The sequence below is a fragment of the Cyanistes caeruleus genome, chromosome 3, assembly GCF_971803275.1.
Source record: "Cyanistes caeruleus chromosome 3, bCyaCae1.hap1.1, whole genome shotgun sequence".
NCBI classification, from domain to species: Eukaryota; Metazoa; Chordata; class Aves; order Passeriformes; family Paridae; genus Cyanistes; species Cyanistes caeruleus.
Genome location: NC_141703.1, coordinates 50,747,265 through 50,763,244, shown reverse-complemented (window position 1 = coordinate 50,763,244; position 15,980 = coordinate 50,747,265). Strand labels below are relative to the sequence as shown.

The 15,980-nt window shown below is 36.8% G+C and overlaps 1 long non-coding RNA gene across 2 annotated transcripts; it reads right to left on the bottom strand.

Moving 5' to 3' along the window:
• Positions 1 to 8,495: 8,495 nt before the first annotated feature.
• Positions 8,496 to 12,970, bottom strand: LOC111931568 (uncharacterized). Of its 2 annotated transcripts, none has more exons than XR_002865669.2 (3): positions 12,750 to 12,970; positions 12,052 to 12,375; positions 8,496 to 11,043 (listed from the first exon to the last, which is right to left on the bottom strand). It is a non-coding gene; the product is annotated as an uncharacterized LOC111931568 (long non-coding RNA). The 2 variants fall into 2 exon arrangements; XR_015284543.1 differs by having other exon boundaries at positions 8,496 to 11,040; positions 12,750 to 12,965.
• Between the last annotated feature and the right edge of the window lie 3,010 nt (positions 12,971 to 15,980).

Sequence of the window (15,980 nt, the reverse complement as noted above, 5' to 3'; positions counted from 1 at the left end):
GACAACTTCTCCTGTAATGTAAGAGACTTAATTGCAAAGTTAGCACAACTCCATAGTTTGAAGTAGCAGAGCCCAAGTGTCAAAGCTGGCAGTTTTAAAAATTAGTTAGCCTAGCAGAAGACAAAATGCAGAGGGTGAAAAGTTCTTCCTGTCAGGGAAAACTATACATAGGCTTGATGGAGTGCCTGTCCCGGTCTCTGCTGTAACCAACAAACATAGCCCGTATTTTGCTGCTGTTGCATTGGACAATATATAGAGGAAACTGCAGTGGAGAAGTCCATGGCTGACAATGTCTAAGAACCATCTGAACCCTACACTAATTCTCATATGTTAAAATAGCTCAAGTTTTGATGAATGGGATGAAGTTTGCTGCCAGGGCAGAGAGCGGAGAACTTGCTGGGGTGTGTGATCCGCCACTTGTCAGAGATTGTCAGATTCACAGCCTGGTTGGGACATCGCTTTTCTCTCCACATTGTGAATCTGCAACTGCACTGGTATACCTTGATATATATCTTGATATATCAAAGGTATCAAATATCTTTGATGAAGATATTTCATTGCTTATGAGAATTAAATGTATCCCAGCAGCGACTGGGGATATTTGAAAGAAACCATCAATTATTGAAAGGTTACTGGTTTTTCTGATTTGCCAAACTGACACCTTTTCATTCATTTTTTTTCCCAGCACATACATTCAAAAACGTTCCTTGACTTCACATTCTAGAGCTATTTGAATCTCTAAACCACCTCATAGTAGGCCAAATGACAGCTGACAGTTTAAGACACTTGAAACAATCATACTTAAAAGTTAATTTTTCTTAAAGTTCATGTAATTTGATTGTTTGAGATTTTGGAGAAAAACTGTCTTATGGCACATTTGATTTGTATGGGTCTACAACATGATTTGCTAGAACTAAGGATGTACATGAAAATATAATTATTTTATTACAAATAATTTATTAAGAAAAGACTAGACAGTAACTAGACACATGCCTGTGAATTTAAATTATCATGGATATAAACAAATAGATCTCCAAGAGCTATTTATAAACCAGACTTTATTAGCAGTTCAGACAGAATTATACTTAAGTGTAAAGCAGTCCCAGAAGAGAAGTGTGGGATTGTTTTGTGGGGAGCCTTTTCTGTTAGGTATGATTATGGAAAGCAACCTATTCTTGACACTGCCACCTTCAATAGTAGTATGCTATATATGGTCTTTATATAAAGTTAGTAAAGTCCAAGAGATAATGAGATTAACAGAAAAATGTATAACAGATGTTTTGTATAATGTCTAATGTGATGTATAAGCAACTTCAATAAGACTTTTTAAGACCGTAGTCTCTTAAAAAGGACCATTGAAAGTATGGGACCCTTAACTAGAAAATTAAAGCCAGCACATGTAATGATAGGCTTGTTTTCTATAATTACTTTCCACAGACCTTTTAGAAACAGTTTGTGGAGAAACCCCAGGGTTCTGTGCACCACAGACTGCAAACCACTGAATTAAACATCCAGGACTGGTAGAGGAGTTAGCCAGTGGGCTAAACAGGAACAAAAGAGTAATAGTTTCTAAATACACAGAGCACCCAGAGCTAGGGATTTATATAGCCCACAGTTGGCTAGGCCAGTGATGTGAGTAAAGAGCACTGAGTTTATTTAGAATGCTTATAGCCACTTGTATTTGTTACCAAAGTTTACAGTAAAGATGCATGTAATGAAAAAAAATTTACTGAATTATACCCTAGAAGATAAATTTGTAATGAAAGAAAAGGACACAAAAGAAGTATTTAGCTGGAGCTAATGGGATATTGACATTACCCACTGAAAAAAAGAGGTCACTGACACCCCAAATGAAAAGACAATATAATGGAATTTGTGTCTGAAGGTAAGATTTGAGAGCCTGAGCTCTGAGGGCTGCTTTCTGAGCATCCACAGCTGTAAAGGCTGAGGAATATTTTAGGAACTCTAGATAAGATGAACTAAGTAATTAGAACAGGATACATTTTATGTATTGTGATTGTAGCCATTTAATGTAAGCAAAAGCCTAACCTAAATCTCACTATTTTCTTCCTTAATTTCAACTTTACTGTGAAACAAGATGCATGAGAGTAAGAACTCAGAGCCAGTGGAGGCAGCAAACAAAGCAACACCCTATTTGTGCTGTGCTGAGGGACTTCAGAGTCTACCATGTCTTCTAACAAATTTCTAGAGGTATTTTGGTGTCAATACCTCTGGTGCCAAGTTTTATGAAGGCCCTGCCAATAGTGCTACCATATAGTGCTGGTGTAGACAAGGGAGAGACCATGTAGTGTCACTCACACTACAAACCATCACAGTATTTACAGTCTAGGTCTACTGCTGGCAAGTTCTACATGGCAACAAAGTCCTTACACCCCCTTAGAGCAACTGTCTAATTCTATATGTGCATAACAACCTATGGGGTTTCATCCCTCTCCCCCATTTCAACCAAACAGATCTCTTTTGTCCCTGGTCACTGCCTTAGCCAAAAGGGAGTGTCACGCTCTTCCTCCTTACAAGGTGAATTCAAGGAAAAGCGACCTCACATGAACAGTCCTAAAACAAGAAGTCTCTTCTATGCCCTGAGTAAAGCACAGAGCAAGTCTTTGAAACTTAAAATTTTCCCTCTCTTCACATTTACAATATCTGCTCTGCTTTTTTGGCTTCCCAGAATATTAAACATTCTATTTTTCCCACATCTGTTTCTGTCCAGCTTTGAGAGTGATGATTCTAATGACCAAAAAAGATTTCTAGAAGATAAGCAACAAATTTACAGTTTCCAAGGAAGTAGAAAAGACAGGATTTTCTGTTTAAAAATTGTAATTCAGAAATACCTGTTCATACTTACACAGGTGATAATATTTTAAATGAAGACTTTATAGCAATAATAAGACCAGAAACCATGTGAAAATGAGGTAATTCATAATATGTTGTATAAAAGACAGTGGTACAATAATAATATGACAATGAGAAACATGAAGAGATTTAACAGTTAAATCTTGAGGGGATATTTAATAACTAGGAGTCTGATAAAGCACTATTTACCATAATTACATATATAGTTAAACTTTATGTACATGTTTCGGTTACAATATCTCAAGCTAGTGAAAGAGAATCTGCTGCCAGACCATAACAGATTGTTCCCACAGGACATCTGTTTCATGTGTTTAATTTCTTAAAAAAAGTAGGCAATTCTTTGTGGCTATAAAAGTATGAAAGCATAAAATTTTATTTGATATTATGTCAAAATTAAATAGTTGTGCCACATTTTTTCTTTTATCCCAAATAGAATTTAAATCTGACAGAGTTCTGATGCACCAGTAAATTATTACACAGTCTTCTAAAACTATTGTAACATTCAGAGCACAAAAAACACTAAAATACTTTTGAGCTAGACACAGAGAACTTCTTTGTGATGAAATGTCTTATTGATATTGGATAAATGCACTTACACAAACACAAAAAAAATTATCTAGAAAACCCATCATTCTCAGGTATCTTTTTAGGCAACTTTAATTCCAGGCAGACTCATGTTTTTTGGCTGATGAATGGGTAAAATACAGAGCAGGGCAGCTTCAATGGGAACTGTTCATACAAACACTGGCATGGGATTTAGCCACTTTTAAGCTGCAGGTGTCTTGTCTCTATGGTCCACGGAGGACACTAAAGCCAAGTCTCCTTGGAGTGAAGGTGGTACCACCAACAGTATAGACATTTACGCCTGAGCTTGTTATCAGCACTGTCTTCGTGGAAAAGAAACACAAGTACCTAAATACAAGAGCTTGTTCAGTGCTTCATTTATCTCATTCTAACACCTCAAATAGTTATGATTAGTTTCTTCCTAAAAATATTCTTTTTCCTCATTGGCTGTTAATGGAGCCTAGACATCTTGCTTGGGTATAGGTATTTGCTTCATTCATATATAAAGTTAAATGGCATTCATCCTCTTTGATTTGTGACTCAAACTGGTTGCCCCAAATCAAACACTAGGCCCAGATATCCAAGCTATAAGTGTGATCAAAGGAGACCTAGGAAACAACAGGACAACTGTATTCTTATCAATCAATACAGATGAAAATGCTGCTGCTCTCCACTCTTTGTCTGATAAGCTGAAGTACTTTTAAGGCAGGCAAATATCTGGGATCCAGTGCCCATATCATGAAGGATGATTAAACACCTACTTCTCACTCTCAGGAGCAATATCTTGCTCATGAGGGTCCAATTTAGCTTGAGAAGGCTCCCACAGCCTCTTCTGAGAAGTTAGCTCACAGAAAGCAAAAGTACAAGAGCTTTGATGCCATAAAAGCATAAACAAGGAGCACTCAGATTCATAAGCCAGTGGTAAATGCAGTCCACCAAACTGAAGAAGAAAACTGAACTGAGAAGTAAAACCTGGTGCCTAGCGGGGGGAATAAAACAGTAAAATATTTAGAAAGCAGGGGCTTGCCACCTAGATTTCTGCCTATAGTTCTGGAAGCCTGATTGATGTTCATTGATGTTCAATCTTCCTTTTGCTTCTTGACTATGTCTGAACTTTTTAGTTTTTTCTTGGAGCTAACATTTTTGAAAGCTTCTGCACCATGGCAGGTGAAGGGAAGCAATATAATTCCCTTCTAACAATATTCTAACAAAAGCAAGAGACATGGATCATCATGGCTGATGGCATGTAGAGCAAGAGGGCAGATCTAAGAAGAGTAGGGTAGAACATCAATAAAAGATCCTGTAATGGAGAGGCAGGTAATTTTTTTTGGTTGGTTGGTTTTCTCATTTTCTATTTCTTTAAAAGAGAAAACACAGAAAACTTCAAGCAAAACAAGTGCAGTCAAATCACTGCATTCAGAAGAGAGAGGAATTATAACAATCAAAAAATTATATATTTCAAGCTACTGGCATTCCTGCTGGGTGCTGGAGGCATAAGAAAATATCATCATTATTATTTCCCAGCACAGGTGCAGGATTGGCTAGAGAGACAATAGTGTTTTACTGTGCTGTCAAGGACAGTTTCAGCTCCTAATCAAGAAACATTCAATTTTTATTTTTTTTTTTACTCAAGCCTGTATTAAATTTTTATAACTTATTATAATATTTTTCCCACTTCTATACAGAATACTCAGCAAAACTCTCACCTGAGACCTTCAGAAGCTGTAGCTAAGTTGGATAACCTGCCCACTCTTATTGACTGGAGTTCTACAACCTAATATGAGAGCATTTACAAAAATGAGAGCAGGACTCGATGTGCACAATATGGGTATCACCCTATCCCTGAGTCTGTGCATCAGACTAAACCCAAAAGTTTCCAGAATCAATGGGTTTTCTTTACAGATGTTGAAAACATAATCCTTAGTGACCCAGTCAATAAAAAAATCACTCATCAAGCCACCGAGCTTAAAACGTTGATTTGTTAATCTTAGTGTTAACTATTACATTAATTCTATTAATTTAGTTTGATTATAGCAACCTGGTATTTGAATAAACTATATTACTAGAAAATCATTCTGTCTTCATTATTAAGGGCTAAGACATGAAAATTCAACAACTTCTCTTGCTCTTTCATTCTATTTGTGAATTATTCCCAGTGGTAAACATGAGTTGTGTTCTCAAACCTCAATACAGTATTCTAGCAGAAGAGGATTCTTTCTGGACCTAAACGTCACCTTGCCTGTTTGTGCTTCAAAGACCTGAAACAGTTCTCTTTGCTGTGTTATCATGTAGGGTTTGATGATATTATGACACCTCTCATTGTTTCCTGGGCTTCTGATTTCCAGAATATAGTTTTCTACTGTTTAGATATGACCTAGATGCATAATTTTGCATTTAACATGAATGGGTTCAGCTTGCCAAGCAATCCAAATTTTTCTTTAAACCTTCCTGGTTCTTCATCATTATGTACCACTCTGCCAATCTCTGTGTCAGCAATGTAAGATATCAACAATGTTTTGGTATTTGCTAAGGCATATGGAAATGCATCTGAATAGCATCTTTTAATTCCTAGCTTTTATTATCCATATTTGAAATCCTTCAACTCTTATTGAAAAACCCCTACATCTGAGACTGGAGCGTTAGCCAGTTCTTAATGTATTGAGTGTCTGCTTATTAATCTTGCAATGTGTGTGAATTTAGGATACTTTAACCAAGCATTATTGACACATGGGCAACCATAGAGTTATTTGAGGTCAAAAGTAATAAATATTTCCAATACAGGAAAACTCAGGGAGACAATCAAAGATCCTTCTTGTTATAATTCATGAAACAATAAAAGGTTTCACCCCATGATTACACTGACTATAAATTCAGGGAGATGTACCTGATTGACATGTAGTACTGCATCTGTAAAAGAGAAAGAGTCAGAAAACTAGCAAAGAGGTAGTACCAAGTAGAACGAAAACAGGAAAACTGTGTAGTCGTGACAGAAGTGAAACAGGGAGAGCTTTTTGAGTGATATTCTGTCTGGAAAGCTGGCATAGAACTGTGAGAAAGGAAATGCTCTCCTGTTGTTTAATTGTACTGTGTTTGGAGTAATGGAACCTCTGTGTACATTCTTTGTAAATTAGAATGATTGCAGTAAGAAAAATATTTAGGTCCTATGGCATCAGGGGGGGCAGGGATTCTTAGATGAGGGCTGAGATCACATTGGCTTTTTATTGCTTGGAAGAGGATATGCAAGTGTCAAAGCAACTCATCCCAGCCTGGAATTTCAGCAAAATGCACAGAAAGTGTAAAGTCAGTGATGGACATCAGCTTTTCAGAGAATGTTTTTTTTTTTCAGAGGCTTGTAACTCCTGAACTCTTTTGTGAATATAGTGACTGTGATTAAGAAATTCTTTGTGCCTAAGCTCGTGGTTTTGCACTTCAAGCTGTCAATCCCCAAAGTTGTGAAACTGGAAGTACAGCTTTTGTAGGTTTTTTTGTCATGATTTTCAACAATTTTATGATCTCTGTGTCTACACAAAATAAAAACCAATATTTTTGTTATAATAATGTTCCCTTCTAGTTTTTCTATATAAGAACAGTCCACATTTCACAACTGCTATTTTGTATTATTTTTAGTCTATTGCAAATTTTATCTCCCTTCTGACTCAAATTATCCAAAGTTATTCTGTCTTTGCTGTAGAAACACAGTATTTTAATATTCCAATAAACTGTAGTCTTAAGTAATTTAAAAATACTAAATGATACTTAGTTGTAATTAGTTAATTTCTGCATCCATGGTGTTTTCCAAATAAACTGTGCTCATCCTCAACTTTGTGAAAACAGTTCTTTCAAAAATCTAAGCATGCCTTTTCCATGCTTACCTGTATGTATGTAAAAAAGCTTACCCACAATAAGCAGCAATAAACAAGTTTAAGTCAAAAATAAGAAATTCACAAACCATTCCCACAATTAAGAAGTTTTTACTCATCATTCCAATACCAAAAGTGAAAATACCTTTTTCCTGGTTATAATGTGTTTTGTATCATAGTTCTTTAGAAATTATGTATTTAACTTCCAAGGTCTTGAGGACCATCCCATGTTATTACTGAAAACCACCACCCATAATCCACAAAATTATAGAGAATAATTTTTAAAAAGTTAGAATATTTTCCTGTCATTCCCCTGAAAGTTTTTCAGGAGTCCTTTCTACTAGTTACAAGCCTGTTTTGTATTTTGTACATTGGCTAACTCATCCTTTTAAGAGAGAACTGAAACTGAGGTATATGTGTAAAGTGATATTAATACTTTCCAATATCTACCAAAAATGCATCCATAGGTACATTTTAATGTACTATTTCCAGGTTTGAAGTCGTAGCTCATTGTTTTCTTAGTTATCCTGTACAAGATCCATTCTGTCACTTTTTCTACCACATTATTAGTAATTTTGAACTCTGTAATTCATTGATTTTCACAGAATCTCATGGTAGTTGAGGTCATAAGCCATTTATTAAGATCATCTCATCCAATCAGCCTGGTGAAAGCAGCATCATCAAGAGCAGTTTTCCCAGGGCCATGCCCACTTGGGTTTTAAACCTCTTGGGTTTTTTTTATCCCTCTTGGGGACAGAGATTCCACAAGATTTCTGAGTATCTTGTAGCAGTGTTTGAATCTCTTTTATTCAAGATTCCAAACTGAAATTCTCCACACTGATCTTACTTTTCCCCACTCCCCATCTTTTCCCCACCCCCACGCACATTACAGAAAAGCCCAGAAGACAAACACTTGTGAACCTCTCAGTCACAGACTTCAGAGAACAGAGACTTGTCTCTTGTGTTCAATATCTTTTGATTCTGGGCTACCAACAGCTCTTTCACAGCATCTCCCCCCATCTACTCTGTCCCTCTCAAGTAGGTTTTAACAGGTAGTTTCAGTATTCCAATTATATGAACTACCTCATCAGATTTCACTTGTGAAACTTTTAGTCAATGAGAATTTCCAGTTCTTCCTGCTCATTGCATTCAATCCATATGTAAGCAGCTGAAAAAAAAGTCATTTCTAGATGCTTGTAGTCACCGTTTCAGTTTATTCATGGCATGCTGATTTGAGCTACATTGATGCCTCTCTAGTCAGTTATTAATTTGATGAGTTTTCTGTTACCCAAGCTCTTCTCCCTTTGAGGGGTTGCGTGCCATCTGAGATTCATTATCCTTTCTGTGGCCTTGATGAAGTGTGAGACTTTAAAAAACTTCCTTCAGTTCCTCACTGGCTACCTATCCTCCATCAACTTCTGTTTTTTTCTTTCCATGATACCAGAAGATTGACTGCCAAGACCACTTCCCCCTTCTTTATCTCTCTTTTGGACCCCACCGTAGTTTGCATATTCTGACTGTGGGATAATTGACTCCAGTGTATATCATGACCAGTAGAATCTTGCCAGACAACCTCATAATCTAGCCCAATCTTGCAGTTACAATGGATCTTGTGACCACACTGTGTACATATGTAAACAGTGCAGATATTTACAGAAAACCAGTGAGAGGCAGATAAAATATTTCCTCTTCCATTGAATTTTACAGTGCAAAGCTATCAAAAGCATAGTTTAGAGCACCTGTTTTATAAATGATAATATACAATAAACAAAAGCTCAGTTATACACAGTCTAATGGAAAAACTGAGGTGATTCATTTCCAGAGCTAGAATAGAGCAAAATTCTTTTAACCTGACATCTGCCCTGGGAAAATACAAAAATGACAAATATGATCTTTTCACATTGACACAGTTGGAGTTTTTCTATTTGGGTTTTAAATTTTGCTGTTCAATTTTGTTTACTATGTTTTATGGCATATTTGCTAACCTCATCTATTTTATCTCAAAGTTTCCTACTACCTTACTGTGAGACAGAACTCCACAAGCCCATTAAAGTCAGCTTAAAGTGGATACTAAATGAAATGTTGTTAGTATTTTATGTATGTTTAAAAAGTTTGGATTATGTTGGAAAAAGATCCATTGAGAAGCATACTGACATCTGTAAGTCAGCATGATTGGTCAGTTTTTGAAAAGGACAAAATTAATAAATACAGTAAGGAAAATTCTTTCAATAGAGAGGAATAATGAAAAAATAAGCCCAAGCAAAACCAGCCAGACTTATGTTAGAATAGATAGTGTAGGAAATAATATTTAAATGAATAAATATCTAAAATTATGGAGCATTTTGGAAGACATATCCTAATTTAATGCTACAGTTAATGATAAGTTTCCTCTGGTGATGGCAAAAGATAGAAAACCCCCAACCAACCAACAAACCACACTAAAACATTTTAAACTCCTAAGTACTATGCCACAAGAAATCAAATGGTCCTTTTCATTATTTTTGAAGTCTGTAAAAAGTTCTTGAAATTTACTGAACTATGAATTCCCTGCATCCAGTAGACCTAACACAACATGAAGGGACCAGCTAGTATAGGAAAGATTTCTATAAGGTTAGGACCCCTAAATTATAATATCCTGCTGTAATTCCAGCCAATCTAATCCTCCTCTATAACAGCTAGAATAATTTTGCTTTATAGACCACTCAAACCTGTTTGCCTGGCCTAAGCACTAAAGCAAATCTTGGAACACACAGTTTTCAGGATTTGATACAAATGAGTGTTTCTACAGGAAGTTCAGTAAAAGCTTATATGATTTTTTGAATATTCAAACAAAGTTGAATAGATTCTGCCTAAGACCAGAACAACCCTAACCCCTAAGGAGAGTTTGTCATTCTGATATTCCTCTCATATGTCATTTGGAGGCTTAAAACACGTTGCTTCAGCTCCTAAGTCCAGTTTGGGCTTCAAATTTTCCATTTATTTCAAGGAAATAAGACTAAAAATTCACCTCTAGGAATTTTAATCTTTGTTGAAAGAAAACATTTCCAGATAAATAAAGAGAGCTCAATGCAAAAAAAGTAAGCATTCTTTGAGGCAGATGCCAGGACTCCTTTTGATCTGATATGAGGTCATAATCAGTGTAGTAGGTACTCAGTATGCGCTGGGCAGGTAAGAAGAAAAAAAAGGTCTCTTGGAACACAATTCCACAACTCAGACTGTAATTCACAACAAAAATGGACTGTTGTTTCTCTTTGGGTTTTGTTCTGTGTTTAAGGGACAAGAATATCTCCTGGAAACTACAGTAATGCCCTTGATATATCAGAAAGATATAATTTAAAAATGAAACAGAAGTGCATGATAACCCCTGTGTGGCTGAATACTTCTGTCCATATGAAGAATGTTCCAGTCAGTAATATGAGGAGATGTGACAGTAAAGTAATGTCCATGTGCTGTCTTCCTGTAGTTACACAATGTTTTCAGAACACTTCGGTGTAGTACTACTTTTAAAGCATAAATTGCAACACACTTTGGGTCTGTGGGTATGCTTTTACTGGAGAAGAATGTTTTCATAAGAAATTACTATGCTGTAGCAAAATGGAAAAATTCATTGGTGCTTCTTCTCTTCTTCAAAAGAAAGGAATGTTGGGATTCATGTGATTTTATTTCAGTGTTAACAGTCACCCCAGGATCCTTTGTACTCGCAGTGAAAATGTCTCCACATTTAGGGCAGGATTCATCTGACCTACTTTGAACAGATACATTTAATCAGTGTAATCCTGCTGTCAACGACCCAAAAAAAAAGAAAAAGAGTTCATGAAAGCATGAAAGTGTTCATGCCAATGCCTTGGCAATAGCAAAATGCCATCCTAATAATCATCAAAAGCAATGCTCATTACAACCAGGAGGGAAGGAGCAATCAGTGCTGAGAAAACTGAGGTACTTAGATATATTTTCCATTTATAACATAGTTCTTAAAATGAAAAATTACAGATTTTGATGTTTGTATATCCACATGGTACAATGACTTAATGGAAAGCAGAGAAATGCTCTTGAGGTATTCTCACTCATTCAAGACTACAGTTCAAAAGTCATTATTAATCAAAAAACACATAGAAAATGCATTTTTATTTTAAGGTAAAACCCATTGTATGGTAGCTGATTGCAGAACACTAATTCCAAAACATGTTTTCTCATCTGCCTATGATCAGACTCTTCTGTCATTTACCTGAGGGAAGTAGAGTGGGAAATTAAACTCTGGTTAACTCCATGGTCCCTCTGGATTGGGTAAAGTGTTTTGCTATGCCATGCATCAAATATTTGAGTCCTTCAGTGGGGACTACAGGTACTTAATATTATACACACACATTTTCAAAGCTTTCTCATTGCCATTCCCACATTTGTTCCCATTTTGTGACATTACTGCAACTAGGGGAAAATTGTAGCCAACCCAAGTTGGAAAAACTTTGCAAAATAGCAGTGGTCTCTGTGTGTCTACATCAAAGTTAGTCTATGTTTATTATTTTTGTTTTAAGATATTACCCAAATGCTGTAAATCCAGACTAAATTATTACAATGCTAGACAATACACAAACATTCCCTGCCCCAAGGAACTTACACACAGGAACACAAACAAAGGAAAAATACTGATAAGGATTAGATAAGGATTAATTCTTTCTTTTTGACCATTCAGCTATGTGGTTGAAAACCTCATAAACTATGAGTTTTAAGTTAAATTTATGTTCAAGTTACTTACAGTGTCATTTTTCTTCTTCTCCATTACTGATTTGTTGTAAATGCTATGATGGCATTCCCAGAATTGCCAAGGAATTTTCTTTGAAGCAATATTTTATGACCCCCTTCTTCAGTCCTCAAAAACATACACAAGAGAGATGTAATCAAACTCATAAAAATACCTTAATTGTTCATTCATTTAAATGACCTTTGAGATCTTCAAAATGTGGTTCAGATGCTTGCATACTATTCCATCTGCTTACAGCAAATACCACGGAAAGCTTTTCAGGTGTGTGTTGTGGGTTTTGGTCTGTTTTCAAGAGCTTCTTACAAAAGTAGGCTTGTGCTTAAGAGAAGACAAATTATGTGGTGTTAGAAAGAGAAGACCCAAGCAATTGAGAGTTGTAGAAAAGATTTCTGCTCTTTAAGAAGGGCACCCAATTGTAACCAAATCATATAATTTCTGAAAGGAGGTAGAAATAAAAAAGTTATTTTAAAGGAAATAAAATCCTAGGAAAAAAAAAAAATTAAAACAGTGAAAGGTTTCCTGGGTACAGAAACAAGCAGGTGGAGTCTCTTTTATACCACTCACATCAGTGTGGGGGAGGAGTGCTTTCAGCAGGAATAAAAGCTAGGGCCGGAAAAGGAAAGTTTGCATCTTTTTTCACCTGGTCTGCAGGGAGAGGGCCTCAGGTTGGCCCAGCAGGCCTAGTCCCTCACCTCCACTGGCGGTTCCATTTCCCATTCCTCCAATCCATGTCTTTTGTGGTTTGGAAGACTGACAGTGAGCCCGAGACGTCGCTCCAAGGAAGAAAAGGGGAGATAGAGGGATGGCAGTGCGGGGCTGAGGCGCACAGATCTGAGCCCCAGCAGAGCTGAGGGGAGCGGTGCTGCTGCCGGAGGCGGCCGTGCGCGGCCAGACCTGTGAGGTGGAGTGCTCTGAGGCACTGGCCTGGTGCAGCAGGGATAATGTAGCTTTCAAAGGGCTTTGCTTGCCGTAGTTCCTTGTAGGATTTTTTGGACTGGGAAGGGAGAGGACGTTAAGCCACAGGAACACTTGTTCACCCTATTGGGAAGCATGTTTGTTTGTTCGGTGGTGAATGCACTTTTGTCTATAAATGACCCTCTCTCTCTCTCTCTCTTTTGCACACATTTTGTTTTTAATATTATTGTGATTATTGCAATTTTCAGTAAATTTCTGTTTCAGCTTTTATTCTTTCCTAGTGTTCCTCCATTACTGGAAGGGGTAGGGGTGGAGGGAAAAGGGAGCATCTTGAGTAGGTTTAATTTTTTAGCTCGGTTTTAAAATCAGCACAAAAAGCTGTGTTAAATGCAATGACCTTTTTGAGTCAATGCTATTTCCTCTGTTTCCTTTGTTTTCTTGATCTTTTTCACCTTTTTACAGAAGTATTTGGGCAGAATAGATTGGCTGGATTTCTATTGGAATGAAAAGAAAATTCCTCAAAACCACAAAGCATAACAGAATTTCACGAAACTTTGTTAATTCAAAGAAATAATTTTCTGTGGTATATTTCTCTACTCTCACTTTCCTGGAAATTGTATAGGGGAATATAGGCCTAATGCAGTCAGTGAAGCTGACAAATATGTATCAGACTTCATGAACTTTATGCAATACCCCCTTTTCTCTTCTCAGTCATATGTGAGAAGGAGTTGTGTTTCTGTCCATGTTAAAGATATGACATACCCCGAGATCTGTACTTCACATGTGTGTTGCTCACCCAGTCATCCTGTAATTCAGAAGTGGCAAGATCACCTTTGCTCTGGCCTACTCCAACAAGTTCCCCTCAAAATAATATCCAAGCAGATATGAAGGAATATGCAATCTTAAGGATATCTCTCAAAAAGACAGTCCAGGATAAGTCTATCTCATATGGGGCTCTACACAATTGTTCTTCAGCTTTATCCACAAGAGACTTTGCATCCTCAGCAGTACCCTCACACCCCATCAACAGAGTACAACACAGTTTCTTCAGTTTCCTACTCTGGGAGCACGAGCCGCTTCACTGAGCTGCAGCAAAGCCCTCGCACAGTTTAAGCTGTCAAGACATACAAAGCACAAGGATTAGTGTAGACCAATAGAAACACCATACCAGGAAGGGTGGAACTACAGAACAGAGTGCTCCGTGGTGTGGACACAGCACATTTGCTCATCCTAAGTACTATAGTTACAAGAGCCTTCAGTGTGTTTGTCTGCTGGGATAGGTATTGGTCCCTTGTCTTGTTTTATTTAGAAGTATTGATCTAACCAGACTGTCCTGTGAACTGGGGGCTTCAGTTTTAAACATTGTTGATAAAGGATATCCTGAACTACTGAAAAAATGTAGGAAAAAAAGCCCAAGCTTACATGTTCTATGCAGGAAGCAGAAGGCAGCAGAATCATCGGAGCTGGAATTCAATAAGAGAGACACTGCTCTAGGCAGCGTTCACAGAATAGGAGATGGCACGAACAACTAAGCAGAAAGACCACTCAGAAGGCCTGCACCATAATTGTGCTCCTTCTTCCACTGTGGATTCTGTCTTTTTGTTTTCCTTTCCTTCTCAGTTGAAAGAAAAGAGGACAAACTACTCAGTAGCACAACATAACTACTCCTGTCTAATAAAGGCACTGCAGAGTGTCGTTATGCTTTTTTTGAGTAATGTGTGTACCATCTCTGAGAATTATGAAATTACCATTTCAACAGAATTCAACACTGCTGCCATGAAAACTTTGTAAGCGTGACAGCTCACGCTGAAATTAATGCAAATGGCTTTTGTGTTTGTTTTGGAGATCTCTCGAACTTAATTCATATATCAAAGTTTGGTGGTTGGTGCATCCATCAGGCATTCCTCAGTGCTTTTCAAACCTTCAGAGAAGTAGTTTAACTACATTACTGACTTAAATTTTAAGTCATTAAGGTGGGAACATGTAAGGAAAAACACATTTCAAACTATAAGGACTGAAAAGAGTGTTTTAAGTAAATGTAAGTAAATAAATAAGAATATTTTATTAGAAATAAAAAAAATAATAAATACCAAAAATACAGATCATAATAACTCAGCAAGTAGGAGATTACTGCTAAAAATCTTTTATCTCTTGTTGGCAAGCGATTATAATATTGAAATTGTGATTAGAAAGAGACAAATTTCACTGTAAGGTTTTCTTGCTGGACTTAGGACAGCAATTGGCTGATTGAAAGTACTTCAGCAGCAGCAGCATTCAGTATTCCAGAACCACTTGAAACAAAAACCAGCTGTCCATATGGAAGAGAACAATTCTGACACCACAGGTGCTGGATTGCAAATTTGTATTGTTGTTAATAAAGAATTAATGCCAACACTCCTTATCCAACAGAGATGATCCTGATCCTATTGGTAATACCTGTGTCATAATGCCTCTCAAAGACATATCTAAGCAAGTTTTTAATTGACTGGCGGGTGTATAATTAGTGTTTTGTCATACAGAGCTCAACAGTGGCTGTAAAAACTGACCAGGAGCCTGCAGAAAAAATGTGTATTTCTAGCCCATATCCAGAGACTGCAGTGAAGTACTTTTCTGAGAGCTGCAAGACAAAGCTGGAACTAAAAATTCTCGTTTATAATAACACTGTTTAGAAGGCACATAACCTTCTGAAGATGCAATTGTGTAATGCAGTGAGGGAAGCCTGGATTCTCATACTACATAAATGTCATTCTGTAAAATTTCTTAGAATTTTAGTGTATATCCATCTCTATCACAGTTGGTCTAGAAATTCAGTGTACAGAGTTTAAAGATACACCTCTACTGGCAAATAAAAATAAAATTTACTTCCAAAAGTGCAGCAATTTTTAATACTATTGTCCAACCATTAGAATAAAAGGGAAAATGAAGACAGTACATGCAGAAGACATACAAAAAAAGGCCTTGTGATTAACAGAGAAACATTGCTTAAAGAAGTTTCAAAATACCATTTC